The sequence below is a fragment of the Lepidochelys kempii genome, chromosome 9 (genome assembly GCF_965140265.1).
Source record: "Lepidochelys kempii isolate rLepKem1 chromosome 9, rLepKem1.hap2, whole genome shotgun sequence".
In the NCBI taxonomy this organism is placed as follows: Eukaryota; Metazoa; Chordata; order Testudines; family Cheloniidae; genus Lepidochelys; species Lepidochelys kempii.
The window spans coordinates 8832796-8858814 of NC_133264.1; the positions used below are offsets into that span (position 1 = coordinate 8832796).

General features: G+C 48.4%; 1 long non-coding RNA gene across 1 annotated transcript in view; it reads right to left on the bottom strand.

The window, feature by feature from the left end:
- Positions 1-416: 416 nt before the first annotated feature.
- Positions 417-26019, bottom strand: part of LOC140916859 (uncharacterized) — a 96143-nt gene continuing 70540 nt past the window's right edge. The window contains exons 3-4 of the long non-coding RNA XR_012160670.1: positions 8370-8534; positions 417-795 (exon numbers count right to left, since the gene is read on the bottom strand). This is a non-coding gene — a long non-coding RNA (uncharacterized lncRNA). The remainder of the gene's footprint in view (positions 796-8369; positions 8535-26019) is intronic.

Genomic DNA, 26019 nt, shown 5'->3' on the forward strand with positions numbered 1-26019 from the left:
TATCAGAACTATGTTCCAAAAGATGAAATGCCAAAACATTTTGAAAAATCTCAGAGGCCATGAGGGACAGAGGCTACGTCAGGGACGCAACACAGTGCCACGTGAAACTTAAGGAGCTCAGACAAGCGTACCAGAAAACCAAAGAATCAAACGGATGCTCCGGGACAGATCCCCAGACATGCCGCTTCTACGCTGAGCTGCATGCAATTCTGGGGGGGGCCGCCACCACTATCCCACCCCGACCGTGGACTCCGAGGATGGGATACTCTCTGCCATGGCTGAGGATTTTGCAGAAGGGGGAGATGAGGAGGAGGACGAGCTTGGAGAGAGCACACAGCACACCGTTTTCCCCGACAGCCAGGATCTTTTTATCACCCTGACTGAAATACCCTCCCAACCCAATGAAGCCTTTTAAAATATAATACATGTTATAAAAGCAAGCATTTTTTAATGATTAAGTAGCCCTGAGGACTTGGGATGCATTCGTGGCCAGTACTGCTAGTGGAAAAGTCTGTTAACGTGTCTGGGGATGGAGCGGAAATCTTCCAGGGACATCTCCATGAAGCTCTCCTGGAGGTACTCTAAAAGCCTTTGCAGAAGGTTTCTGGGGAAAGCAGCATTGTTCCGTCCTCCATGGTAGGACACTTTACCACGCCATGCTAGTAGCAAGTAATCTGGTATCATTGCATGACAAAGCCTGGCAGCATATGGTCCCGGTGTTTGCTGGCATTCAAGCAACATCCGTTCTTTATCTCTCTGCGTTATCCTCAGAAGAGTGATATCATTCATGGCAACCTGGTTGAAATAGGGGAATTTAATTAAGGGGACATTCAGAGGTGCCCATTCCTACTGGGTTGTTTGCCTGTGGTTGAAAAGAAATCCTCCCCGCAGTTAGCCATGCGGTGGGAGGGGGGGCCATTGGTGCTGAACTGTTCGCGTTTGGCTAGCAGGGATCTTCCCTGATACCAGCCATGCAGTGGGGGGAGAGGAAAAGCAATCATCCCAGAGAATTGGATGGGGGGAGAGGGTTAGTTTGGTTTCTGCTGCTGCACGTTAACAGGAAAACTGCAGCAGTAAATGGCCAGCTCAACGGGCTTTGCTTGGTATGGGAAAGGAGGGGGCTGCTGTTATTAAGGTTGCAGAAGCCGAAAGACTGTGGCTTACCATGGCCGCCTGCAAGCCGAATTCTGTTGCCCGGCCCTGCATGTGTGATCTCTAACACCAAAGCGGCAGACACTCAATATAAGATGTAAAATGCGACCTTGTACCAAAATCTCATGTGCTATGTAATGTGAATAGTGTTGTTCACCATGAAAGAGTATAGCCATTGTTCTGTAAAATGTATCTTTTTAAATACTTCACTCCCTTTTTTTCCTTCAGCAGCTGCAAATCTTTCAAGCCTCCCTCCTCCATCCCAGAGGCTATCTCAGATAAGGCGGCGAAAAAAAATGCACGCACGATGACATGTTCTCTGAGCTCATGCAATCATCCAGCACTGACAGAGCTGTGTGGAGGGACACAATAGCAGAGTACAGGACGGTGGCTGATGAACGTGAGGAGAGGTGGCAGCAGGAAGATCAGAGGAGGCAGGAGGCAATGCTGGGGATACTGCGGGATCAAACGGACATGCTCCGGTGTCTGGTGGAGGTTCATGAACTGCAGCAGGATCACAGACTGCCACTGCAGCCCCTGCCTAACCGCCCTCCATCCTTCCCAAGTTCCATAGCCTCCCCACCCAGACGCCCAAGAACGCGGGGTGGGAGGCTCCGGGCACCCAACCACTCCACCCCAGTGGACAGCCCAAGCAACAGAAGGCTGGCATTCAAGAAGTTTTATAGTGACCTTTTCCTTCCCTTCTACCCTCCTCCCACACCCCACCCGGGCTACCTTGTGAGTTATATCCCTATTTTTATAATCAATTAATAAAGAATACATGTTTTTTAAATGATAGTGACTTTATTTCCTTTGCAAGCAAGCTGTGATCAAAGGCGGGAGGGTGGGTGGCTTACAGGGAATTAGAGTCAATAAAGGGGGCAGGTTTTCATCAAGGAGAAACAAACAGACGTGTCACACAGTACTCTGGCCAGTCACGAAACTGGTTTGCAAAGCTTCTCTGATGCACACCACTTCCCGCTGTGCTCTTCTAACCGCACTGGTGTCTGACTGTGCGTATTCAGCGGCCAGGCGATTTGCATCAACCTCCCATCCCGCCATAAACGTCTCCCCATTACTCTCACAAAGATTGTGGAGCGCACAACAAGCAGCAATAACAATGGGAATATTGGTTTCGCTGAGGTCTGAGCGAGTCAGTAAACTGCGCCAGCGACCCTTTAAATGTCCAAATGCACACTCTACCACCATTCTGCACTTGCTCAGCCTATAGTTGAACAGCTCCTGACTACTGTCCAGAGTGCCTGTGTACGGCTTCATGAGCCAGGGGATTAAGGGGTAGGCTGGGTTCCCAAGGATAACTATTGGCATTTCAACATCCCCAACAGTTATTTTCTGGTCTGGGAAGTAAATCTCTTCCTGCAGCCGTTTAAACAGACCAGAGTTCCTGCAGACGCGAGCGTCACGAACCTTTCCCGGCCATCCCACGTTGATGTTGGTGAAACGTCCCTTGTGATCCACCAGTGCTTGCAGCACCATTGAAAAGTACCCCTTGCGGTTTATGTACTGGTTGCCCTGGTGGTCCAGTCCCAAGATAGGGATACGCATTCCGTCTATAGCCCCACCACAGTGAGGGAATCCCATTGCAACAAAGTTATCTAGTATGACCTGCACATTTCCCAGAGTCACTACCTTTGATAGCAGCAGCTCAGTGATTGTGTTGGCTACTTGCATCACACAATCCCCACAGTAGATTTGCCCACTCCAAATTGATTCCCGAATGACAGGTAGCTGTCTGGTGTTGCAAGCTTCCACAGGGCTATTGCCACTCGCTTGTGAACTGTAAGAGCTGCTCTCATCTTGGTATTCTTGCGCTTCAGGGCAGGGGAAAGCAAGTCGCAAAGTTCCACAAAAGTGCCCTTACGCATGCGAAAGTTTCAGAGCCACTGGGAATCATCCCAGACGTGCAACACTATGTGGTCCCACCACTCTGTGCTTGTTTTCCGGGCCCAGAATTGGCGTTACACCGCATGAACCTGCCCCATTAGCACCATGATCTCCAAATTGTGGGGGAACACGGTTTCAGAGAAAAGTGTGTTCAGGGCCTCATCACCATGCTGCCGTCACCTCCTCACCTGTTTTTTTGGGTCCTGGATCTGCGTAAACTGCACCATAATGTGCGAGGTGTTTACAATGGTCATAACTGCTGGGGTGAGCTGAATGGGCTCCATGCTATGGCGTCTGCTCCTGCTCGGGCAATCCAGGGAAAAGGGCGCGAAACTATTGTTTGCCATTGCTCTGGCGGAGGGGGGGCGACTGACGACATGGCTTACAGGGTTGACTTACAGGAAATTAAAATCAACAAAGGGGGTGGCTTTGCGATAAACAAAATGGCCCCCTCAAGGATGGAACTCAAAACCTCAAGGGTAGAACTCAAAACTGGGTTTAGCAGGCCGTTGATTTCACGGAGGGAGGGAGGAGAAATGAATACAAAACAAATCTGGTCTATTTATTGTTTTGATCCACTTCATCTATCTTTATACACCTTGCTGGCAGCAGACTGTGCAGTACGACCACTAGCCATCGTCATCTCCTGGGTTCCCGGCAGAAGACAGTGCACTACGACTGCTGGCCATCGTCTTCTGCTGGCTGTAGATTAAAAGACAGTGCACTGCCGGTAGGACTGAATTGCCATGAGACAAAACTTAAAAGGGAAATGACCTGGCTGAGTCACTCCCATGTTTGCCCAGGCACCCCTGACCTCATCGAGGTCGGTTAAAAGAGCACCCTGGACTATGTCGACGACGGCTACCAGTCATACTGCACTGTCTGCTGCCAAAAGGCAATAAACTGTTGCTGTGTAGCAATGCAGTACCGCATCTGCCAGCGCCCAGGAGACGTACGGTGACAGTGAGCTGAGTGGGCTCCATGCTTCCCATGGTATGGCATCTGCACAGGTAACTCAAGAAAAAAAGTGCAAAACAATTGTCTGCCCTTGCTTTCACGGAGGGAGGGAGGGAAGGGGGAGCCTGACGATATGTACCCAGAACCACCCACGACAATGTTTTAGCCTCATCAGGCACTGGGATTTCTACCCAGAATTCAAATGGGCAAAGGAGACTGCAGGAACTGTGGGATAGCTACCCACAGTGCAATGCTCCGGAAGTCAACGGATGCCTTGGTACTGTGGACACACTCCGCTGACTACATGCACTTAGAGCATTAGTGTGGGGACACACACAATCGACTGTATAAAAACGCTTTCTACAAAACCGACTTCTATAAATTCAACCTAATTTCGTAGTGTAGACAAGGCCTTAGTGTAGCCTTTTAATAACAAAGAGAAACAATATGACATTATGTTGGGGAAACACCACCAACAGGATTCCTAACACAAACCTTGAGCAAAAACCTACCCCAAGCAAATTGGGCCGTGTCCTTTCCCTTTGGTTCTTGAGTCCAGCAACCCAAAAGTCACCCGAAGTCCCAAAAGTCCAACAACCCCAAAGTCCAAAGTCCAGCAACCGAAAAGTCTCTGTCTCTGTCCTTGGTGAGTCCAGAGTTCAAAAGTTCATCTGCAGAGTTTTAACCCCCCCAGCCTGTGTGGAAATGGGGGTGGGGGGAAAGTAAAGGGGCACCTTACGTGCTCTGACAGCTGACTGCCCCACCTCTCCGTGGGTTTCCGCTACAGCCTTCACGGCCAGCCGCTCCTCTCCACCAGCTGCTCCTCCCCAGTAGCCGTCCTGCGAACCACTCCACCAGCTGCTCCTCTCCGGTAGCCATCCTGCGAGCCGCTCACCAATGTATCTTCAGGCTCCCCACTACTTAACACAATACTCAGTGATTTCAGCTCATAGCAGGGAAGCCCCAGCACTCTACTATTACACAGTGGAGGTAGGGGGGGAGAAAAAGGAGGTGCAGCTAGCATTTAGGGACCCATACCACAAAGTACAAACACCTCTCCCCAACTTCTCTCCATTCACTGAGCCTTGGAACCCATGCCCCTTGCCTAGCAAGTACTACTTAGTTGATGGCGAGTCCCTCCATCATAACAAAAAGCCAAGTACAGTTCCACTGTCCTTGATTCACATAATCAGGATAAAAACACTTTATTCTTCCTGCCCCAATAACAGAGAAACTGGGGATCCCACAGCAGCCAAAGTGACCACGTAGGCAGGGTGGGTGTGAATATGCAAATGAGATCAGCCCCTGAAGTTCTTTTCCACAACCCGCCACAACTCACCACCAGATGTCAGGGTAGAGCTCATCCGGACTCTGCTTACACATGCAATGGTGCAGCCACAGGAAAGCTGTATAGGATGATGGGAACTCCATGGATGCAGGGGTGCGGGGGAATAGGTGAGAGAGGAGATGCGTAGGTTGTGAGCCTGAGTGATAGAGACGATGGTGATGCTTGAGATTGGACCCTCCACTCCTTAGTAGATCAGGATGCAGCTACCCTGGCTGAACCAGGACTTGCCAGCCAGTGTCAATGCTATGGTAGACAGAGCATGTCTCAAAAAACCATGAGTCGTGCCTGTGTTCGTCCTCACACGGTTATTGCCACCAATAAAGCAGCACAGGCTGGACTGAGCTGTTAGGTGTAGACAAGCCATTGCTGTCTAAACTCTGCTGTCAGTTTTAGCACTGTAAGCTCCTGAGGACCAGGACCTTTCTCTATCATTCAGCAGCAAACACAGCAAATAAAAACACCCTTTCCAACAGGCTCCTGTTGCAGCTGCCACAGATGCTAGAGAGGGCAATAGCCCAGGCCCAGCTCCCTGTCGTATTAGCGTTCTCTCCTAGCTCCCCTGGGAGATGATTCTACAGCTGAGTTCTACAGACTTCAGTGTAACTTGAGAACTTCATTGCATCTCATTACCCTTCATTACACCACCATATCCACACTCAATAATTCTTGCCTTCCTAGGCATCTGCAGATACTTGTTGTGTCTCCCTTAGTCATTACTTAGCAAAAACAAGATGTACCCAAACCCTGGCTTTCAACTCAGACTCTCCAACTACATATTTGTTTCTCTCTTCTGAGCTCCCCCTATTTTGCCGATATCTTCTGGATAGGGAGGTATCTGGAATTAAACACAACATGCCAGATTCTCACAGGCAAAAAGGGAGTGGAAAGTCATTGGCTCTCCCCAGTGTGGGGAAGACATCCGCGAACACAGAGCCACCTTAGCCAGCTCATATGCCAACCTCCACAGCCCCTACCATAGGTGCACGTCTACAGGATGCTCTAATCTATCCCGGAGCCAGGACTGGTATAGAACTGGTTCCAAATTCAGCAAATGCAGCCGGCTCCCCCTGCAATCCCCCTTCATCTGTTTCACACGTGTAAGCTAACGTAATGCCATTGATTTCAAAGGAGCTGCACATGTTTACACTTGCAAGGAATCTGGCCCATGTCCCAGGTGCATCTGACCCACAGCTATGTGGAGAGGAAATGTTATTACCTCGGTCCCATGAAGCAACACCTCTGTGCATGTAGCTTCAAACTGGCCTGGCCTTTTTTGAAGCCATGATCTATGCAAACTCGGGTCTAATTTGCTATCCACTGGAAGGGGAGGGACACAGGAGGAGAGGAAGGTGAGATGGAGTGATTGGAAGGTCATGCAAATCATCCGCAGGGGAATTCTCAGCACGGATCCCTAGATCCTGATTGCAGACAAGGCCCTCAGCCTTGAAAGCATCCCTGAGGCCAGACTAGATGGTGTCACCAAACTAGTCCTGGCAGAGGCTGCTCTGGCAGGCTGCCAAGTGCAGCACAATGCAAGAGTTTGCACGAACCACGTGTCATAAAATTAAACTACACTACGAGCAACATAAAGATCTGCAGCAGAGGAGGAAAAGCTGCGGGCAGCTGCTGGGAGGAAATCCAGCCCATTTATCCATATTTCCATTCCCAATCTGTCTCCAATGTAGAAGTGGTTTCCCAGCTCACTGACCCTGTGATTCTTTCCAGAGCTCCTCCATCCCAAGGATTCAGGCTGTTCGGCGTGTTGCCCTCCTGCTTCCCTAAACTCCTAACAGATTTCTTGCCGCGTCTTCAAAGGGAACAAACCAGCAGCGATGGCCACAGCAAGAGTTTTTCGCAAAAAGCTGTCCAGTTATAGCAACCTGCTGCAGCCAACTAAAGCAGGGATCGGAGGTGTGTTTTAAAGCTGCCCATCCTTACCACAGAGGTAGCAAGTTTGAGGAGCATGTGCCATTGGAGGAAGGTGTTAATATAGACCAACCATGCAGGCTTCAATTAGGCTTCTGGCAGGGAATAAGTTAGCCAAGTTCTGTTGTGCTGCCAGGTCATCAATGGATCCATCAAGCAGTGCCTGCAAGGCGCCAAATCTATCAGCTTCCCCAGACAAATGCCATCCACAGAGAGCCATTTCCTGCCTAATCGGTATCAGCCCCGTGCCTCCCTCCCTGGCAGTGTGCTTTACAGCCCACTGTAATTGTGTACACAGTGTTTTACAGCAGGTAAATGACATCACACACACACACACACACACACACACACACACACACACGATACCCAAAGACTTTGTATTGCCTGGGCTCTACCAAACGTGTGCAGCGCCTCAGGGCCCGAGTTTGCAGGCCATACACAGGGCAGAGCAGGACCCTGTCTTTGGGCCCTTCGGGGCTCAATGCCAATTTGTATTCCAGTTTTCACTGAGGCTTTGAAGATACCACCAGCCCTGCAGCCCCTCAGCTGCTGCCCCACAAGAGAGAGGTGGTTAGTAACACATGCAGCATGCTTGGTATTCCCCCAGGTAGAGTCTGTGCATGCAGGGCGAAGGGGCTGTACTATGTTCCCCACCCAGAGCAAAAGGTGGAGGGCTGTACTGTGTTCCCCACCCAGGGTGAAGGGCAGGGGGTTGTGCCTCATTCCCCACCCAGAGCAAAGGGCGGGAGGAGCAGGGGGCTGTACCTCGTTCTCCACACAGGGCAAAGGGCAGGGGAGTGCTGTACCGTGTTCCCCACGCAGGGCGAAGGGCCGGGCGGGGGGGGGCTGTACCTCGTTCTCCACATAAGGCGAAGGGCGGGGGAGTGCTGTACCCTGTTCCCCACCCAGGGCGAAGAGCTGTACCTCGTTCCCCATACAGGGTGATGGAAGGGGGGGTGCTGTACCATGTCCCCCATGCAGGGTGAAGGGTAAAGGGCGCTATCTTGTTCCCCACTCAGAGAAATGAGAGGGGGCGCTGTACCTGGTTCCCCAAGCAGCGTGAAGGGCAGGGGGGTTGTACCTGATTCCCCAGGGAGGGCAAAGGGTGGGGTGGTTCCTCATTCCCGTGCAAGGCTTGAACACGCAGGGCATTCAAGAGAGTCAGTGGAATGTACATCGCCAAGTTTTCTAAGCATGACAGACGGGGATTGTTTTGGTTTTCATGTGGTCTCTGATGAAAGGGAACCTGAAACAGAAGCAGATTAAAAAAAAAAAAGGAAATTTTGCAGAATGAGGCTGCAGCTCCCCTTCCCTATAAACAGTGTTGACAGCAAGAGACGGCAGTGATGGGGGCACCAATATAAGAGCCTAGACAGACAGGTAATTTGAGGTAAAGTGTTTCTCTGGTGATGTTCAGGTAAAAGTAGCCGCGTTTTGTTAAAAACCAAAGCCCAGCGTCCTTCCGGAATAGTAAGATGGGCAGTGGGCTCATTCTTAAAAATCCCTGGACCGCTCTGGCTCCATGCTATCTGAATACAAGAGGATTTTCTCTCTCTCTCTCATTAAACCCAGCTGATTTGCAGCTTGGCTGCATACCCAGGAGAGTCTATTTGGACAGATTCACCTCAGTCGGGCTGTTCCTCCCTTTCTGAGCAGGGAGAGCCGTTTAGCATTCTCTGCACCTCCAGCAAAACATTTCACTTCTTCATTTGATGAGCTGTCACATATTCTTAAAGTTAAACCTCTTCACAAACATTTGCTATTCTGGGAAATAATTTCTCCTGTTTAAAGATTCATTGATCCTGGGTGTTTGAGAGAAAACAGCTTCCCCATCCAACCCCCCTTCCTCTGGTAAGAAATCACTGCGGGGTACGATCACTTCCGATAACAATAAACACTAGCTTGGCCCCCAGACCAGTGGTACAATTTCCACAGCCATGGGCAAAGGGGGTATATATCCTAAAGCATCCAATAAAGAGTGTAAATGTTTTAACATGGGAGCGTGGGTATAAATTGTGTAGAGCTTTATACATGTAGCAGAAATACAACCCTGCTGTTCAGATGGTGTAAAACATACACTACAGTGGAAGTGATTCATTGGAGTAAAGTGGAATCAATCATACAGCATTGGTTTTTAATCCTGTACCCTCATGTAAAGACCTACCAGCCTCGGCGGTGATCTTATCAAACCAATTCTCACACCAGTGGGTCTGCTGGCCAACCAGGAGAAAAGGGAGCAATGGAGGAGGATAAGGAAAGAGAAACCCAATGACTTCTCTGCCTCAATCTTCACTACAAGGGACCGTGGGGAGACACCTGCTTTTTTCCGGGTAATAAAGATGAGATGCTGTAAGAAACCGTGTCAAAAGAGGAAGTGCTCTTGGAGCAAACCTGTAAATTAAAGAATGAGTGTGACAGCCCAGATGGTTATACCCAAGAGCTCTGAAGGATCTTATGTTTGAAGGCCCAGATCCTTAAGTATTTAAGCACTTAACTACCATTGACATAAGTGCCTAAATACCTTGGAGGAACTGGGCCAAAGGGCTGTTGTTAAAAACAAACAAATCATACATCATTTGAATCAGCTACTCGTTAAAATCAGCCTCTCTTCTAGGGGATGGAGGGTGGAAATTTTAAAAGGATGTTAGGGGCGACCCTGGAGATGACAGATGAATAAACCTTACTTCATACCACGGAACTGGGCTGAAATGATAATTTTAAAATAGAATTTTAAAATACATAGATTAATGAGCTATGATGAGGGAAAGCCAGCCTGGCATCCTTAAAGGAAAATCACGCCTCTCTAAGCTACTATGATTCTTTAAACCAGAGTCTTTGGCAAGGTTCCTCACAAGAGGTTATTAAAGAAACTAAGTAGCCTTGGGGTGAAAGGCAAAGTAGCATCATGGATTAGAAATCAACTAAGTGACAGAAAACAAAGAATAGGAATAAATGGTCATTTTCCAGCATGGCCCAAGGTTAACAACAGTCTGACCCAAGGTTCTCTTTTAGGCCCAGTGGTGAAATATTTTTATTAATGATCCAGAAAAAGGGGTGCATGGTAAGATAACAAAATCTGAAAAGGCCCCCACAATTATTTTTGTTAGTCAAGGCTAGACAAGACTGTGAGGAACTTCAGAGGGACCTAACAGAAGTAGGGGAATGGGCAGGAACATGGCAGATGAAATTCAACGTGGACATATGCACGTTACAAAGAACAATTTGACCGAAATGCAAACAAAATGTTAGGATGCATAAGGAATATGATAGATATAACACTGGAACTATTTGTAATGTCAGTATATAAATCAGCGATACACCCTCCCCCTTGGAATATTGTGTTCATTTATCTCAAACAGATGCTCAGCTAATGTTTCTATGATACATGTGATGGGAGGTTATTCATATTGCATTAGTGCACAGAGGCCCCAAAATCGGGGCGGAATAGTGCTAGGTGTTTACAAACACCAGCAAGAGATGTTCCCGGCCCCAAAGGGCTGACAATATAAATAGACTAAGAAATATTATTATCTTAATTCTTCTGCTGGGGAACCAAGACATCGAGAGAGTAAGTATTTGCCCAAGGTCACACCAGAAATCTGCAGCTGACCAGGTATTGAACCTAAATCTGCTGTCTCCCAGTGTGTCCCTTAACCCCCAGGTCATCCTTTCCTCTAAGGCTGGGTAAGGCTGCTATGGGGGGCTAAGTGACTGTCTGAATACTTTCTGTTTAGCAAGTGATCTCATTGGGGCAGGGCCTGTGCCTTCCCCCCCGTGTGTACTGCACCCCGCACAGCGTGGACACCTTTGGAAATAATACCGATCCAATAATAATGACAGGATGGCAGCAGAATCTAGAGAGCTCTTCAGCATTCGGTTGAAAATAACAAACCTTTATGGTGTTTTTGCAATGGGTGCAGATATTGAAAGAAAGTAGCTCAAATCATGGGAACAGTGTGCATGTAGCTGGGATGGGATGGATGTGAGAGTCGGGATGTAGGGAGACAGGACAGCATGGCAGTTTACTGGGTGGCGGGGGGAAGAGGGGCTGGAATTCAGCCTGGTGCAGGCCTCTGGAACACAGAGGGAAATGCGGTGCAGTAAGGTATCAGCCCTGACACGGCATTAGCAGCTCGTCACGTTGCAGCACTGCATCCTGGGAAGAAGGTTCATTTGGCAAGGCTCTTCGCAGACTTGACACATGAGAGATACCAGGCCCAGATCAGGGGCCTCGCCTTGAAATCTGGACAAAGCGGCCCACGGAGATGGCTTTGGGGAATTCTCCATTACAAACAGGGAGGGGAATAACCGTAAAGCCAAACCGAATACCGCAGGCCAATCCAGGGTAAACAGAGGCCTTTCAGAGTGGCTCACACAGAGCAGATGGGGAAAATACAGTGGAAATGATACCAAGGAGAAAATATGTAAACAGTGCTGAGCAATCCACATATGGAGAGGGCAGCAGAGGGGCGGGGGGGCGCCTGAGGGCTCTGCCTTCCCTCATGGAGTCCCCGAAGACCTTGGCTCTCGCACACACATACATAGAAAGCGGCGCTAAGGCCTGGGCCTCTGACACAGGCCTGGATTCACAGACATTAGCCAGCGCAGCCAGCCTGCTTTACATAAGGCTGTGGGCTGCAGTTCTGAGAACTTGGCTCTGAGGAGAAGCTCAGCAGTAAAAGGGTCTCGTTTTTCTTTTGAAGGCCCAGCCTGCTTTGCTCTCCTCTCCCCAGCCCAACCCACAGCTGCCCAGGAGCTGGGCTCTTTGGCTGTGCCTTCCTCCGGGGGTCATTGTGGGGCCCTTCTGGCTCCCCCCTCCTCGAACTGTCATCATGATCCCTGCCCCCTGCTTCCTCGGTGCCATGGCAGGGCTCACACTGATCAGCTCCACACCACCCGGTGCCATGACAGAGGCCAATGCTGCTTGCCACCCTTGCCACCCCTCTGGTGCCATGGCGGGCCCCACCCTGCTCCACGGCCTCCACCTACTACCATCATCCTGCCCCTTTGCCACAGTGGGGGAGAGGTTGCATTAGTCTCTCAGCAACTGGAGGACTGAAGCTGGCAGCAGCCTGCAAAGCCAAATTAGAGCTCCCCAAGAGGCTCGTGTGCGAGGCCTGGAGCATCAGCCGGGGGGAAGGAGAAGTGGCCTGTGCCCTCTTGAGCCCTCTGCTGCTCGGTAACATCTCTGGAATCATTAGCTCCTTTAATGGCATTAGGCAGATCGTGCAGGAAGCATACGGACGTCCCTGATTAATCTGCAGATCAGGAACATCCGTAACCCATTTCCTGGGCATGTCAGGGCTGGACAGGGCAAGAATTCTAGCTGAGCTGCCTCAGTGAAGCACGAACCAGAGTGAGCTTATCTGGAGCAAAGGGAGATGGGAATAGACCAGGAGTGGCCCAACGTACTGACCCTCCGAGCCGCAAACGACTGTCTTCAGAAGTTCGAGAGACGCGGGAAGTGCCTGCTGGGGCTCGGGGCTTCAGCCCTGCTCCTGCTGCAGCTCCGAGCCCCGGCAGGTGTGCCTGGTGGGGCTGAAGCCCTGGGGCCTCCCTCCCCACAGGGCAGAAGCCCTTGCTCCACCACCCCACCACAAAGCAGAAGCTCTCCCCTCTCCGCAGTCTGGTAGGCAGAGAATGGAGGGAGGGAGGAGGGGGCGCGCTGTGTGAGCTGCACTTTAACTGTAAAAGAGCCACATGTGGCTCGCAAGCCGTGGTTTGGCCACCCCTGGAATAGACGGCACTGGCACCAGTTTCAGGGTCTCCGCTGCACTTGGAGGTGCGACTGCAGCTCAGGTAGGCCTACCCACCTAGCTTCCATCTAGCTAGAGCGGCTAAAAGTAGCAGTGAAGACATAATGGTGTGGCTGGACAAGGCCGCCTGGAGCCCTAGGTACCTACTCGTGTAGCCAGCCTGCACTGGGGTCTTTGCTGCTCTCTTTAGCCACGCTAGCAAGGTTATGGCTAGCCTGGGTAAGCTGCAGTCACTCCTTGCAGTACAGACAGACCCTCAGAGGACTGGGTGTGAGGGCGGATGCCAGAAACCCGAGGCACAGCACAATTTCCCCAGCAGTTTAGAGCTACGTGGGTGTACAAGAGAGGAGAGGAGAGTGCCCAGAGGGGGGGATGTTTTGGGAGAAGCAGACTCCTGTCACCCACTCTTTGGAACAGGAGTAAGTGGCCAGCAGGTTCCTCTGGAAATAAGTGCTCAGAAACCCTCAGAAAAGTCATATGGACGACTTCAGCGTCTAGTGACAACCTGCAAAATGTAACCCAGGCTCAGCTGGACTAGAAGAAACCTGCCCCGAAAAGCAAAAAAAGCTGTGACTCAAGAGAGGGCAGTTGGCCGACAGGGCCATGGAGGGATGATATATAAAATATCCTAGCATCAGGTCCTCTTTCTGCCACATTTTACATGCTTCATCTCAAAATGTGTTGCCATTAAAATGATGAGATAATGGATCAGATTATCATCCTCTGGCGAAGAGCGAAGCCAGCTTTCAGTAAGCCCCCGCTGGGCTATGGGGCGCAGGGGCACTGGGGTGTCAATCCAGATTCTGTTTGGAAAGGAACTGTTTGTAGGCACAGAAGCATACAGAAGAAAGTGCGTAAAGACTCCGGACAGGCCAGTCCTGGATTTATATTGGACATTCAACTTCTTCAATAGCTAGTTTTCTACAAATAAATCCAATATTTATTTCCAACAAGTTGCTGGCGGGAGGGATAGGAAGGAAGGACACTTCTTGAATAATTGTACAACCTTCAAGAAAAGCCATAAATTACCCGGCTCTATCTGTCACTATAATTTCCAGCCAAAGTCCTAATGAATCTTTCCAAACAATAGGGTAAGGACAGGCCTAAAAATGTACTGGACCTTACAAGCACTAGGGTAAGCAATGCAGAGGTATTAATAATAACCAGGAGACATCTGGAGCCAAAGTTGTGCCATGGGGACTGGGACTGTACATGTAGCAAACTCCGCTTCTGTTTGTGGCCGCTGCCTAAAGTCCCCAGTGGCACCAGGGAGCTGAGTAGCTGGGAACTGGAGCAGTGCCAGGGCAGACGTTGGTACGGATGTGTGGATTCTAAATGAATGGCACAGGCAAGGGGGGGTTCCAAAGCAAGGGGGGGTTCTAGTGCATTCTAGAGCAACGGGGTTGGGAAGTGGGTTGCCAGGGTAGGGGAGATGGACTCTAGCACAGCGGGGGTGGGGTGGGGGGGGAGGTGGGGTCTAGAGCAGAATGATGGCCGGAATGGAGTGTGGGTTCTCGAAAAGAAGGGAGGGAAGGAAAGTGGGGTTTTAAAATAGTGTGTTTGGCGGGGGGGGGGGGGCGGAGGGGGAGAGAAAGGAGGTTTTAGGGCAGCCACCAAAGCAGGGAGGCTTTGGTTTTCAGAGGAAGGAGGAGAGCATTGCATCTACTCATCCATCACACGGTTCTGAGAAGACAGCCATGGTGTCCGAAGGACAAGATGGATATGAAGATGGGGATTAGTCCCTAGGAGTCCACCTCAGATACCAGAAAGATATCTCAGCCTCCTGGGAAGAGAGCAGAACCTTGTCCTCTTAGGAGAGCATCCCTATGCTAGGCTTTTGACGGATAAACCCTATAATAGCCCTGTGCAAGAAAGAGGACAGGGTGGAGTGGCCCCTGCTCCTTAAAGCTACTACCCTTAGGGGTAGGAGGTATAACCACAGGGTAGGAAATATCTGCAGACTAGGAAGGGAGCCCAAGTTTTATCTTGCTCCAAGGGTCCACCGCATCCCACTCCATATGGAAAAGCCTTTAAATTACAGGGCCTTTTGTGATAATATCCTTGATTCTGGAGGGTCAATAGATTAAATTGCCTTGACATAAATATAGGCTCACACAGGATGGAAACCATTATACCCAAGGACGGTTGAGAAAAAAAAAATCTCTTCTACCCGAAACAGCTTTCGGAGACTGCCAGAGATCGCAAACCCAGTTTCTCTAATGGATGGAAAAGGTTCTTATCAGAGGGCTGTCCCAACAGAAACGTGAACTTGAAACAAGCTGTACAATCAGAAGATACACAATAATTCAGCAAACTTTGGCCCTGGAGTTTTGGTACATTGAACAAGAGTGAGAGAGACAGATTTCTGTCCCTACTCTAGCACAGAGTGCATCCAAGTTAACATGCTGGAAAGAAAAGCACACGCTCTGATCGGCAGTAAGAAAACAGGGGAAACGACTTAAATAAACCACTAATCTAAGAATCACTTCTCTACATAGCTAATTCAAACTCACCTTTGTCCCTTTTCTCCTAAGCCTTTTTCGGTGAAAAGCATGTGAGAAAATCACTTCAATTCAGAGAGCACAGGGCAGGATAGGGGTAAGGGGGAACTTAACTTTGCTTTCCATGGATACATGTGTCTTCTTCCATTATTCAACTTGTAGGCAACAATATCTTCAGCCTGGAATCTCTTCTTTATGGTGCCCTTCTGCAACTGATTCCTTAGCATTCAGATGGAAGAGCACATCCATTTAAATTTCCCTACTCCACTAACAAAGCCCGGCTGAAGGTGTCAAATCAGCTTGTAGTAGAGAAAACGCTTTAATTACAGCCCTATTGTTCCTTGTGTGGGGCTTCCACTGAAGTCAACAGGTGCATGGAACAGTGATTTCCATCAGGATCAAGGTAGCTGAATCATTGCTTTCCGAAGAAACAATAATCAAGCTGCCAAGACTCTTAACTAAGAGTCCAATTATATCTGAAGTCACCAATATGCTGTCAGTTCCCCCTCCCCCTCCCCCCAAGAATATCTTGCACTTCACATGCTATTCTTAGACCGAGGACATGTGTCTAGATTTGCAGCAGGCTTCCATTGCATAGCTGGATCACGTATGGTCACCTGCAAACAGCTCCAGAGACTATCCGCCCCCCGCATCACCATCGTATCTGAAAACCTTCAATCTTTAATGTATTTATCCTTACAACACCCCTCTGAGAAAGGGCAGAGCTATTCCTTCCATTTTATAGATGGGGAACTGAGAAACAGAGAGACTGAGACACATCCAAGGACACACAGGAGCAGGGAATTAATCCAGGTCTCTTGGATCGCAGGCTAACTTCCTAAATATTAGACCATCCTTCGTCTCCCGTACCTGTGAAGCACCTTCCCTTGGAGAGGCTCAAGCTGCTATTTCCTGCATCCTCCACGTCAGAACATTATTTACTAAGCCCTCAAATGCAGCGGGAAACACCCCAGTCTCTCATCTGCTTGAACGACTATCATGCGAGTCACATGGCCATGATGCACCATGGGAGATGCAGTCCAGCTAATGAGCTCAGCCCACAGAGGAGAAAGAGGGTATGAGGAACCCAAACTACAACTCCCATGAAGTTCCTGTGGGACAGAAATTCCAATTTTCGACCAGTCCTAGAAATTATAAACATTAGGACACAGTTTTAAATTATATGACACAAGACCTGTGTCACTCAGGGCACTGGATACACAGGGAATGAGTCAGACGGCTGCAAGAGGAGAAAGGAGGTTCTCTTGCAAATGAGACACTGGACTGGAACCCAGGAGAGTTGGGCTGTATTCCTGATTCTGCCAGAGATTTCTTATGTGATGTTGGGCTTGACACTATCCCAATGCATACAGCATAAAGGAGGTGAATTAAAAGCACCTGGCCAATCTTAATTCTGGCATTTCCTAACCTTTGAATGCTGCACTTTGCAACCTTAAGATTGTTTTAAACATACTTTTTTTTATGTAACATCAGCTAAGTTCACCCTTTGTCTTCATTAGGTCTGAAGAATCCCCCAAGTGAGAGGAGCAGAACCGAATGACCAGCAGTCATCTCGCCTGCAGGTAACTGGCAGCCTAACAGCATCTTGTAGGGATGGGGATAGAAGGGAGACGTACAGTTCTAGTCTGAGATTTTTTAAAAATGGGTGTTGAAAGTTAGGACCCTACATCCGTATCTAGGCACCTAAACAAACAGCCTCATTTTCCAAAGGTGCTGAGAACCCAGAAGCTCCCATTAACTTCACTGCTAACAAGAGGTGGAGTTAAGTCAGGTAAGCAGCTGTGGCTCCCAGAACCCAGCTGAGCAGTGAGCAGAAAGCAGCTAACAGTGAGGCTCTTAAGAGACTGTGTGTGTGTAGATTGTAACAGAGCAGGAGCTAATTGCTTAGATACTCCCAGGCTCCAACAGCTGAAAGGAGATCACTTGAGGTATGAAGTGTCAGCTGAGATACAGATGGCAACCAATGGAGCCAAGACAGTTTGATGCCGTCTGCAGAAGATGTGCAAAGCCTCTATTTCTGAACAGAGACCAAGGCATGCAGCACCAGCTGCTTTCCATTCCAGAGGAGAAGATGGAGGGACTGGAACAGCCGCTCAGCGTTTCTGAGACACACCAGCAAAGCCAAATTGGGTAGGTCACAAAAGGGGGTGCGGTGACTCAGCAGACGTATGTGTCAGGGTGAGACTCCAGAGGAGGAGATGTAAAGGACAATAAAGGCAGAGAAGAAGGGAAACGCATCTGGAGTCATTTAACAGCCACCCGCATTAGGTGTTTTGATAGTGATAAGAGGATGATCAGACTGAGAAGAGGCTAAGGACTGAAGCGGCCCAGGTGATGATCACAAGACAAACCCTGAAAGGGAGCCACCATGCAGTGAGAAGAGACAGGTGATCCTGACTGGCAATTCTCTACTGAGGAATACGGCCTGGGAAAGAGAGGTGAGAAGAGCACAATGAATCCTCAGGGATGCTGGGGCATCTGCACTGGAACCAGAGGAGAGAGAGTGGGTAGATTCAGGCTGATTTTAGTGACCTGGGGAGAGACTGGAAGGATGGGTATATGCAAGTATCTTTTGGAGACCCAGTGCCAATGGTAAGTTAAGACAGACACTCGAGTCCAACTGACATAGGTGCTGATGATGTAGCTGGGAAGTGATGAGAGGTGACCAGTTGGATTAGACAGTCTCCACTTAGAGAGAGGACCAGCAGGCTGGCTCGGGAACCGGCAGCACTTGTCAGATGGGCTTTAAACTAAGTGGGTAGGGAGGAGGGGGGATTGTTTTTGGTTCAGAAGGAAAAGTCTAACATAAAAACAAGACAGAAGAGGGAGATGTTCTGCAAGAGAAGATGCATAATAAAAGTAAGAGGAGTAGAAATGTCCTTACATGCTTTGTACAAAGAAGAGGCATATGGGAAACAGGCCTGTTGAGTGAGACTGGCTGATGGGGATTAGGTCCATAGCTAAAACCTGGTGGTGCAATTTTCATAGACTCAGACTTTAAGGCCAGAAGGGACCATCATGATCATCTAATCTGACCTCCTGCACATCGCAGGTCACAGAACCTCCTCCAGATGTTCTTCTGTGAGGAGGGCGAGAAAGGAAGGTGAGGCAGAGCTGTGCACTGCAGTACATGTCAAATATATTTGCAAAGCCAACGAGGGTCAATCATTTAATAATCAAGTTGGCAGCAAATACTTTGAGTGAAGATATAAGAAATGGGGGGGAAAAGTACAAAGGGCATTTGCTTCCAAGGATGGCAGGAAAGTAAGTAAGGAACACGCCTGGGTGGAAGCTTAACTACCAGACATTTATTTCATAACAGATATAATAACCAAGGCTCAAAGAGTCATCATTCATTGTCTGTGCATATGCAGACAGCCAGTAGGTATTTGTGAGTACACTAATAAATCCTCAACATTTTACTTATTTTATCAAGTATATAGTCATTTGAAAATTCATATGCCTTTCATCAGTATCATGGTTTAAAAGTTTCAGGCAGCATCCACTCTGGGAGTGGTAACAATACCAAGTGACTGAGACGATCAATCATACACCATGAATATAACGAGCAGATGAAGTGAACAGACTGTGAATACTCCATAGGAGGAAATTTGTTTGCATCAACCATTCAGAGAATACATATTATTTCTATGATAGTAGCATTGAAGAGCTTCATCGTTCTAGGTGCTGTACATACACATACAAGAGACATTCCCTGGCCTAAAGGGCTTACAATCTAAGTAAACATGAGAGACAAAGGACAGGAGAAAGGAAGTATTAGTACCTGCATTTTACAGATGGGGAACTAAGGGGCAGAGAGATTAAGTGACTTGCCCAAGGTCACAAGGAGTCGGGGTAGAGCTGGGAATTGATTCCAAAGCTTCTGAATCCCAGTCCCGTTCCTTCACCAAACCACAAAACAATGCTTCCTCGCTTAAAAGTACCTTTGCAGAAATCGGGATTGGGTCAGAAAGGATTCAAGAACTGAAAAGTGATACGCTTGTAACAAATATTATTTGCCACCATCTAATTCCACACAGCGGAGCACTCTACGATGCAGAAAGCACAGGAGAAACCATCCGATGTCATATCATGGAACGGAAGCCACAGAAAACAATGAGCAGAAATAAATGGTCAATTATCAACATGGCAAAAAACCAACAACTGGGCCTCCCAAGGTTCTGTACTAGAACCGGTGTTGTTCATTACTGATCTGGAGAGAGAAGCGAGCAATGGGGTGGCAAAGCTTGCAAACTTATTTGCAGTGAGTTTGTCAAGGCTAGTGAACCCTGTGCGGGACTACAAAAAGACCTGACACAGTTAAGCCGCTGGGCAGCACAACAGCTGATGGTGACCACTGCAGGATAAGGGCCATTGGTAGGAACCTTTTGAATTACTCCTGCACATTGGCTGATTCCAGATGAACTGCGACCACTCAGGAAAAAGACGTGGGTATCACTGATGAGATGTCCGTGAAAATGTCCATACAGCATGTAGAAGTGCTCAAAAAGGAAATGAAATGTTAACGGGCAGGGGCGGGCAAACTTTTTGGCCTGAGGGCCACATCGGGTTTCCGAAATTGTATGGAGGGCCGGTTAGGGGAGGCTGTGCCTCCCCAAACAGCCAGGCTTGGCCCAGCTCCTGCCCCCTATCCAACCCCCCCTGCTTCTTGTCCCCTGATGGCCCCCCCCGGGACTCCTGCCCCATCCAATCCCCCCCCGTCCCTTGACGGCCCCCCCGGGACCCCTGCCCCATCCACCCCTCCCTGTCCCCTGACTGCCCCCCACTGCCCCATCCAACCCCTCCTCTCATTCCAGACTGCCCCCCCAGAACCCCTGCCCCTGACTGCCCCCCCGCCGCCCCATCCCACCCCCCCCTCCTTCCTGACTGCTGGGGACCCCTGCCCCTATTCAATCCCCCTGTTCCCCGCCCTCTGACCACCCCGACCCCTATCTACATCCCCGCCCCCTGACCACCATCCAGAACTCCCCTGCCTTCTATCCCACCCCCCCTTACCGCACCGCCCGGAGCACCAGGACAGGCAGCCGCACCGTCCAGCTGGAGCCAGCCACGCCGCCGCGCAGCACAGAGCACCGGGTCAGGCCGCGGCTCTGCAGCTGCGCTGCCCGGCAAGAGCTCGCAACCCCACTGCCCAGAGGATTGAGCTGAGGCTGCGGGAGAGGGGGAACAGCGGGGGAGGGGCCGGGGGCGAGCCTCCCGGGCCAGGAGCTCAGGGGCCAGGCAGGAGCGTCCTGGATGTGGCCCATGGGTCGTAGTTTGCCCACCTCTGTTATAGGATGTATAAAGGGTGGGATAGAAAATAATACTGAAAATACTGTAATACCATTATATAAATCTGTCTTCAAATCAAGACAGGATGTCCTTCTGGAAGATGTGCTTTAGCTGAACAAGTTATTGGGCTCAGTAGAGGGGTCACTGGGTGAAATGTAATGGCCTGTGATTTAAGGGAGTTCAGACTAGACTATCTAGATTTAGCCTTCTGGCCTTAAACTCTATGAATCTATGAATAAATAGTACATTCTCACCTGGAATACTAACTTCAGCTCCAGTCACTCCATCTCAAAAAAGATACAGCAGAAATAGAGGGAAATCTGAGATGGGCAATGAAGATGATTAGTGGCATGGAAAGATGGAAAAGACTGAGACTGTTTTGACTAGATTGGCAGAGAACAAGTGGGGATATGACAAGGATATATACAAAGCAATGCACAGTATGGAGAAAGTGAATCAGGTACTCCTATTTACCCTTTAGCACAATATAAAAACAACGTAATAGTCACTGAAACCAAAAAACCTCCAATTTAAATTCTTTTTCTGCATAGCACACAATTAACCTGGGGAACTCACTGCCACAAGATACCATTGAAGTCAAGACTATTCCAAAAAGGATCCAAGATTTATACGGATAAGGCAAATATCCAGTCACATGAGATGGGCTGAGAACTGGTACATTTCAAGAAAGCAAATTTTGGAAACTTAAACCTGAAAGTCATGGTGCAAAGGGCTGAAGTGCTAAATCTATGGCTGTAGAAGAGGGCTGGGGCATCCTAAAAGATAACAGTTACAATTTTTTCTCAGAAAGGAAAATACAAGGGATAAAAAAAACCCCACATTTGATACAAGGGACTGGCTTGCAGATCTGAGGACAAACCAGGACTGGAAATGAGGAAGGCGAGAAGGCAGGGGAATAACCGAAAACAAGGATACAGAGTCTGTTAAAGCTACAGGGAAAAGATAATGCAACTAAAGAGCAGAATGAGTTAGTGCTAATGAAAAGGTTACACAGACTATGATGGGCTTTTACAGGGATCGAGGGAAAAGAAATGCTAGAGAGACAGTAAGATGATAATAAACAAGACGGGCTGGAATGAATGAATGGCATTAAAATGGCTGTTACTGAATTGCTCTTTTTTAAATTGCTCTTTAAGAAGACAACTAAAGAGGCACGCTCAGTTAGAAAGTAATGAAGACCTTGTAAATACACTTACTGATAAAACGCTGGTAAGGGAAGTCTGGACAAACCAAACATCTACAAATCAGCTGGTCCGGACAATGGACATCCTGAATTATTAAGGGAATTTGCTAATGAATGTACTGAACCGCTGCCATAAAGAAAAAAAATATTGGCCAAATTTTCTGCTGATGGAAAGGGGCTCAGTGCCATTGACTTTGACCCAGCTACACCCATTTAGCCAGCAGAGAATCTGGCCCTGGGAGTGCTGGCGAAACATTCAGACGATTTGTGCATGGGGAAGGAAATATGAATTCAAACTCTCAACAAATAAACTAAAAGGAAGAGAGAACCTGACAATTAATAACCTGCAAATTAGTTTCAAACACCCGGAACAGAACACAACAGAGACCTGAGATTAAGAAAAAGAAATGTCAGCCCCCAGGAGATAATAGAGCCATGAACAATATAAAAACAGGGGATTTATTAAGGAGAAACTGTGCCAGTCAAACTTGATTGCTGTTTTCCATAGCATTTGCACCCTGAGTGGAGGAAGGGAACTGGCAGATTAGAGCTCGCTGGACTTCACCAAAGCATTCATAGATCAGGGTCTCTCAAAAACCTTGCTCAAAAAAATATTAATTGGCTTGGATATGACACTGTCGCTGCGGCTGAAGAGTAGAAGGATCAATGGCAATGTCGCCATAATGAGCTGGAGGAGAAGTCCAGTGGCTGTTACGGGGACCAGGATCGGGCCTGGTCATAGTCACCATGAATGCTGGTAACAAGGAAAAGGGTAACCAGCATATTAATTGCATTTGAAGATTATGTGTTGCAAAAACCAGTGAGAACAGAAATAATACAAAGAGAAATAGGAAGGTTAGCAATAGGGGAAGGAATCAGGATGGTAACTAAGCTGGAAAAATGCAAGGGTCTTGGGGGAAAGACATCCCAAACACAGATACCCAATGGGCGGAGAAACCTAGGGAGTAGGGAAGACTTAGGAGACCTAAGGGCAGCTGTAGGCAGCAAATTAGACAGGAGCTTGCAAGGCATCTGGTCCCTTCCTCCCAGCCATTGGATACCATATAGCTTCTTGAATATTAGGTTATTCTCTGAGCATTAGCGGCATTGTGCAGTGCTCGGTCAGTCTGGTCCATGCTGATTGTTAGTGCAGGGGAGGTACTGTATGGAATTCTCACTCACTAGTGACTGGACGTTCTCTGCCAGGTCAAGGCAACAGCTGCTGCTTTTGGATCTGAGGGTTTAGAGTTCAAATCCTAGCAAGGAACAGGTTTCCCCCAATGGGTGCTGAGCCACACTGGCTGCACTCAGAGGGCTAGAAGGGTGCACAACAGGGATAGAAGGTTTAAGTCGAAGCCTGTGAGGCTGCGAAGAGAAAGCAGTTTGTCCTGGAACAGTCCCTGCACGCAGCCTCTTCACCAAGCTTTAGGGAAGCGCACACAGATTTGTTTAGCACACGAGGAAACAAAACAACAAACTGGGAATGGAGAATGGAAATAAAGGCAGAGTGCTCCATCAGAGGGGGTGTTATTTGGGAGAGCTGTCAGAGCTCTCACTCCCCAGACACCTCTGCTTCTCATCGGCCTCATGGAGGCTGACGTTGTGTGAATCTTGCTGAGCAAACCCAAATTATTTTAATTTCTAAATCCAAACAGTTCTAATTATATCATTTCCCTTGTATGGAGCCTGGTAATTCCCTCCCTCTGTTCCCCTTCTAGGGCTATTGGGACCAGCATCTCCTAGAGCTGAAAGGAATAAGAACATCACCAATTAGAAAGTCCTTTCAGGATTAACTCACAAGCTTCCTCAGGATATTTCATCTCTTCCAAAGCTGCTCTTTTCCTGCTTCATGGAACATGCTGATGCCAGGGCCACAGCAAGAGGAATTTCAGGAAGAGAGGGGAAATTAAAAAAGGACAACGCTACAGGTTAAATGGAACTTAACATCAGCAGTAGGCAAAAAGAAAAGGAGTACTTGTGGCACCTTAGAGACTAACCAATTTATTTGAGCATGAGCTTTCGTGAGCTACAGCTCACTTCATCGGATGCATACTGTAGGATGAGCCTGAAGAACCACATTCAGCAATTACTCCAGAATCAAGGAGAGGTGAAACAGACAGAAAAAATGTCCCTATCATACCGAATATCTCAGGCCCATCCTATATCATCCCTCCCATACACTACCATACAGAGAGAGCCCATGTATCCTAGAACTCCCGACAGCTGAAGGCTGCATCTGGCCCACTGGACTCCATAGAGATCATCCAGATGTTGGATGTCATAGTGATAGGAACTTTACAAATACCTTAGATTAGATTCAGATTGAAAGAGATAGAAAGGAATTTGTAAATTTCAGTTTCTTTTTGGAAAAACCAGAAAATTTTCAAAATTTCAAAACAGCTATTTTCTGTGCAAATTTTCATTTCCAAAAAATGCCATTTTTTTAAAATCAAAAGCAAGCTTTTTTTGTCATCCCCCCATGAAAAAGTAGCCTATGCCTAAGTTCTGAATGAGTTTTAACTATCTGGAAAGTTCACAGGGTTAGCAACAAGCTGGTTATTAACTAGAGAGAGAAGAAAAGGTGAGACTCAGAAAAATTCCCTAAGGGCACATTGTAATTAATTAACAGGTTTACTAGCAAATCCAGCATTTGTTCACACCTTACATGGGGAGGATGCATTGTATTCATACAAAACATTTCATAATGGGGTCCTGCTCCATAAGTAGAGTTCCTAGGCACTACGATAATACAAATAAAATAATCATCTTAACCATGGAGGCATGACCAGTGCCTCCATAGGACAGTCCATTGGGCATTTTTTCTCCTATAATTACCACTCTCTCTTTTTGTCGCCCACTAATGTTTTACCCTTCTTCCTAGTATTACCCCAGTATATAATGGACTGGAACACCTAGTGTTTAGGGAACATGTATCAGACAAACACGATTTATGCAGCTCTCCCCTCTCATTTTGCAGTCTCCCAGCCTGGCATCTTCATTTCCTTGCAGCCTCCTGGGTTGAGTGACTTATCCTCTTCCTCAAAAAGAAAAGGAGTACTTGTGGCACCTTAGAGACTAACAAATTTATTTGAGCATAAGCCAGTTTCTACCAGTGTCAGGGTTTCTTTCGTTCTGTATCACTTCCCTTTGCTGTCTGCTCCTTGCCTTTCATTGGGTTGTTTTTTTCCATTTCAGCCAAGGCCTCCAGGCCTCTGCCTCCAGGAATTCACCAAGTCCCCGTCCAATTCCCCCACCCTGTATTCCAAGCTGTAGTCCCTCTGATGGTTCCGCTTTCCACACTGAACCATGGCTCTCCAAGCAAACACACCACTTCTGCTAAACTGTGGCTTTAACCCTTCATTCGCCTTCTCAGTGCAAAGCTCCTGCTTTCACCTCCTGAACGGACAGCGATGCTGTCAATTTAGGCCTGGGCTGATAGATAGGGTGCCCTGGATGTGTCAGATTGGCAGCTTTGATTCTAGACCATCTCCCTTCATCTCATGGTAGCCCATCCTCTCGTCTTCTCCTGCCTCCAGCTTCTCCTATTCAACACTAACCTCTCTGCCCGAACAGGATCCCTCCTTGCCTCACATTCACACAGCACATTTATCAGGCTCCCTCCCTCCAGCTCTGAACTAGCTCCATGTTACCTGGCTTGCGGCTCTACCTGTCCTTTTTATGACCTGACCAGGCTTCCAGCAGCTTCGCGGGTGATTAATTTGCCAGCTCCTCCTTTCTGCTGCTTATCTGGACATGTCCAGAGGCAACCTGGGCATTTCTACCATGCACTTTATTCCTGGGGTGACCTCGGGTGCTGCCTCTTTAGGCGTCATACAGCAATTGCACTGAGCAACGGTTTCTGAGTTTTAGTTCTGGTTTAAATTCTTTTCCCCTGCTCATGTTACAAAGGAACTGGGGTGTCACAGGGGATCCCGGCACGTCTCTACCAAACTAAAA